Genomic DNA, 5,026 nt, shown 5'->3' on the forward strand with positions numbered 1-5,026 from the left:
ATATCTACGTAGGCCAGTTTCTTTATAATGTATTCCAAATGCGAGACCAGATTAATCATACATAACTGTACTGTTATCGATAATGTTTTGTTGTTGTTTTGTATGTAGCCTCTTAGTACTACTGTCTGTATAGCTATTAGTTGTTATTAATTGCCATACATTGTACCCTGTGCAATTGTTGAGCAATAAATTCATTCATTCATTCATATATTGTAGGAGCTACTTGTAGCTCTTATAATCACTGTATTCTGTCTGTCTGTCAGTCAATTATTTTGAGATAAGTCAAGAATGGCCATCATGGATGGATTGGTTTCATTTGGTGTGTTGGTAGGGTGTAACGAAAACTGGAAATGGTTAGATTTTGTTACAGACTATGTACAATGTATGAAACCTTAGAATGTAGTATACTGTAGAAACTACTTGTAGTTCCAATATCATTACTGTATTTATTATCACTATATCTATGCTACATGCGCTTCCAATTTGCCTTTGGGTATGTAACCATACAACATTTCAATAGCAATATTATCATATTTAGTAACATTCATCTGATTCTTTAGCTAAATTCTTGACCTGTTTTTGAGCAAACGCAAGGAGCAAAATGTCAGGAAGTCAAACACAAACAAGAAGGAAGGTGGCTGGTGTGAGCCAGTCTTATATAGTCAAACCACCGTGATGCTGTTGTCAGTGCAATAGTACAAAAGTGCCACTCCCCAAGTCCCCCCCCCCCCAAGAAATCATGTTCTGATTTTATATCACGTCTATTTCTTATCCAAAATTCGGCCATACACACAAGCAGAACATCAAGAAGTGGAGCGGAAACCAGGAGGAATTGTGAGTGAAACAGCAGAGGACACTAACAAGTTGGTACGCTGTTATCACCCTGGTGTCCTGCTATGACTTACTAATGTTAGTTTAACTACTGGGCTGTCATAGTCATACGCTGCGGTATGCCTGGCGCCGAGATGTCAAACATGACTGTCAGATTCACTGTCACACACGGTACAAAACAGTGTTACTTTTCTAGGCCGTTTATCGGTTATGTGGAATAAACAAGGGTAATATATATGGTAGCATCCATCCATTTCTAGAAGCATCTACCACTGAATGGTGTATGACACAGTGATCTGCGAGGAATGTCACTTTCGCCAGATCAGCTCAAGGAGCCAATAAATCACGATTACTCCTCGTGACAGACAGGTTGGTACGCAACGTAACCTTCTTTAGATTTTAATTCTTCAGAAAACGTTTTGACGACCATCTGTCACCATCATGGGTACAAAATCAAACAAATACTATCGGTGCTATGTGAACTTGACATAGTCAGTGCAATCTGAACTTAACCTTTTTTATTGTGACATAATTACTTGACATTGGAAGTGTTGTTTCATTTTGTGCTGATGAAGGCGACAGATGGTTGTCGAAACGTTTACTGAAGAATTAAAGAAGGTTGTGTATTAAACGAAGAAGTCTTAAAGTTTGATCAATTGATCTACCAACCTGATGAAACTATTTACGAATGTTGGCACAATGTTCAAGAAATCCGAATCCTGATTGCTAAAGCTAAAGCTAAAGTTGCCCGTACATCAGTAACAGATGCGTAGGGGTGGCGCCCATCTCCATTTCTGTAGCCCTTGGGCCACACATGTGCAAGCCACTACAGCAGGGGGGCTGGTCCGCTAGTAGTGATGTGTGTTTAACTTCCATACTCTTCCTCATTAGTGCTGAGTGCTAAGCAGAGAAAGCAGCATGTATCATTTTTAAAGTCTTTGGTATGACTCGGCCGGGGATCAAACTCACGACCTACCGAATGCAAGGCGAACACTCTAACCACTAGGCCATTGCACCGGCACCGGAATCCTGATTGCATCACCCAGAATTCCTCCCGGGCTAAACTACAGCCACTGTCTGAGTCAACGTTTCCGGGAAACCAAACATATCAGTTTCACTCAACAGCAGTTTGTTTGGAGTAGATAAAATGATGTACAGTTGTGTGATTGAGCCTCAGTGCTTGGTGGGTATTGACATTGAATAACACAGAACATATTAGCACTGCCACCAAGGCACTCATGCTACATCAATCCTAACTGTACTAACAGTGCCACCTAGCACTATTGATGGGTACTACACTTATAAGGTTTGCTACTTGAGTCCTGCAGATCTCTACTGCAATTAAATAAAATGGTGCATTTTATCAGCCACCAAGACACTGATCCTGAATAAATCCTGTACTAACAGTGCCCCCTTGCACTACTCATAGGTACTACAGTTAAAAGGCTTGATATCTAAATTTTGAACCTTACAGCTCTCTATACTGCAATGGACCCTTCCAGCCGAACACCATATGCCCCGCCCCCTGTTCGATCTCGAGTTCTATTTCAAACCTCGGTCAAAAAAGGCGCCAATTGCAAAAAAATGGCCGCCGCCGCTATTATATAGTATTAAGCTGAGGATACCGACTGACTCCAGTTTAGCTTTTTGGGCCCTGTAATCCTCTCAACGGGCGAAAGAAAAATGCTATGCACTCTTTGTGGAAGGCTACATCCACTGGGTACAGTCGTTTGAGGAGGGGGCGTATATAGTTGCGGTAAGGGCGATATAATTTCAGTCAAAGCAGAAGCGGGAGGCGCTCCATAATATTACCTTGTTGGTGGGCAAGAGTGCCCGGTTTCTGACATGCGGTCGATGCAGGTGTAAAGCTGGGTACGTATATCTGTGACAGGTTTTCTACCGCATTTGTTGCATGCATGCCACGGTGCATACATACTCAGGAGAAAAACCAAATCAAGAAGAAAGCAGGTCGGTCACTAACGGAGAGGGAACTTGTACCACGTGTCAAATATAAGACACTACTACAAAGTCCGCTAGTGCAGAATTCCGTCTCTTCTACGTACACTACTTTACATGTACATCCTGCCCAGGAACAAAGAGGGTCTGCATGCTCTTTTCCGTAAGGCGTAGGCAGGCCTTTTTAATTCAACAGACGACACTATAATTCCGGACAGACATGCTAATTCCGGACTACCTCTCACTTTTCCAGCTTAGTTTGCTCAGGACAATTGACATTCCTTATCATGACATAGAAGATGACAACAGTTATGTAGATAACAGTGATAGCTCCCTTGGGACTGGGTCATTTCTGCAGATTTCTGCAGAAATCTGCAGATTTCTGCGCAGAAATTTGCAGAAATCTGCAGATTTCTGCGCAGAAATCTGCAGAAATTTGCAGAAATCTGATTTTTTTATAAAAGGATTTTGTACATTACTGTTGTACTTAGAAACTGCACAATATAATGTATCATTACTGTAATAAGTTTTAGATTCCCCCGCTCCAATAAATGCTACTATTTACCATATTTTGGGTAAAAATTGTGCTTCTAGTGGCCAGCCCCATGGTTACTTCCTCCCAGAAGCTTGATGTTCAAAGCATGTAAAGCTGGTGCAGATTTCTGGGCAGAAATGTAACTTTTTTTTAAAAAGGATTTTGCATTTTACGTAGTAACTGAACCATAAAATATATTGTTATGGTAATAAGCGTTAAATTCACTCACCCACAAATGCTAATATTTAGGTAAAAATGCATATATTGGCTTTTGTGCCACCATGTGACAGCCCAATGGCTTGCAATTTGGCATGGGGCAAGCTTTGCACCATATGGTAGGATTTTGTTTTTCTTTATTTAGACAGCCAATTTCTTATATTTAGTTATAACATCAAATTTTATATTTTGGGTACAAAAAGGTTTTATATTTTGGGTACAAAAAGGCAAAGAAGTATATTATTGGCCTCTGTGCCACTATACATTTGTATGTATGCCTAATGACCCGAAATTTGGCAAGGGGATACCTTAGCCGAATGTACTAAGAAGCTGTTTTTCACTTTTTAGACGCAGGCCTTATTTAGCATAGGAATGGTCTTGTGCCTGATGTTATCGGTAATGTAGCATTTTGTGGATAGTCTAGAGGTGGATGTTAAAAAAGTTGGGAGATGTTTGGAGACAGTCATGTGTTTATGGATTGGATTGGGTTTGGAGAGACAATAATCTTGATCCTGTTGTAACCATTATAAGAATATTACCCAACTACCTGATTAGGGAGCTAATCATCATAGGAGGTTTTATATTTTAAAATAATTCAAAGACTGTGAAAAATTAGCTAGACTATCTATAAAGATCAGTTTATTGAACACAGATACTCTGGGACACAGTGCAACAAGCACATTAAGTTCAGGCTGCATTTGCATGCTGTGTCTCACCTCTGTCCCTTGAGAGGATTAACTTCATTTTTGTGCAGGGACTGGTATTGATTATGACACTAACTATTATTGTACAAACTGCCATGATCGTGACTTAAACTTTCCATAGAAAAGAAAATTTAATTTGCTAGTACAGAGCAATGATGAAACAAATAATGCTGACCCTTATCTGATAAAGTCGTGTTACTACCATCTTTACAGGAATCCTGATAGTAACATTTTACTTCTTATTTAAGTCAGAAATGTCAGAGTCAAATAGAAAGAGAAGTTAGCAATACAAGTTGATAACAGAGATGTGACTGTAAACTATTGTCCGCAGTGAGCTTACAATTGTACACATCTCTTACAAAGGGCAAACTTACCTTATTACACACTTTGATATCATAAATGTACATGTAAACTTTGACAGAAATCACTTTCATCTAAAAATCATATTTGTTAGTCATGGGTAACTTATGTAGGACTCCTTGGTTACATAACATAGTTACATTTGTGCATCTGCTAATACAAGATAGTGCTTGAGGAGCAATACCGACATTTCCTTCTTAATGAAATATCGAGGCATTGCAACCGCCCCATGTCATAGTGGAGTTAAGATAAGGTGCAGTAAAAATAAAAATTATTGAAACAAATCTAAATATTGCATATTTTACACTGGGACTAAATTGTCCCCCTTCCTATAATGCCATGCATCACATACCTTGCCTTCCATGTAAACCTAAAAAGTAACCTGTGAAGTTTCATTACCCCATAATTTTTGGGTCACACTGTT

This window comes from Branchiostoma floridae, chromosome 7 (genome assembly GCF_000003815.2).
Source record: "Branchiostoma floridae strain S238N-H82 chromosome 7, Bfl_VNyyK, whole genome shotgun sequence".
NCBI classification, from domain to species: domain Eukaryota; kingdom Metazoa; phylum Chordata; class Leptocardii; order Amphioxiformes; family Branchiostomatidae; genus Branchiostoma; species Branchiostoma floridae.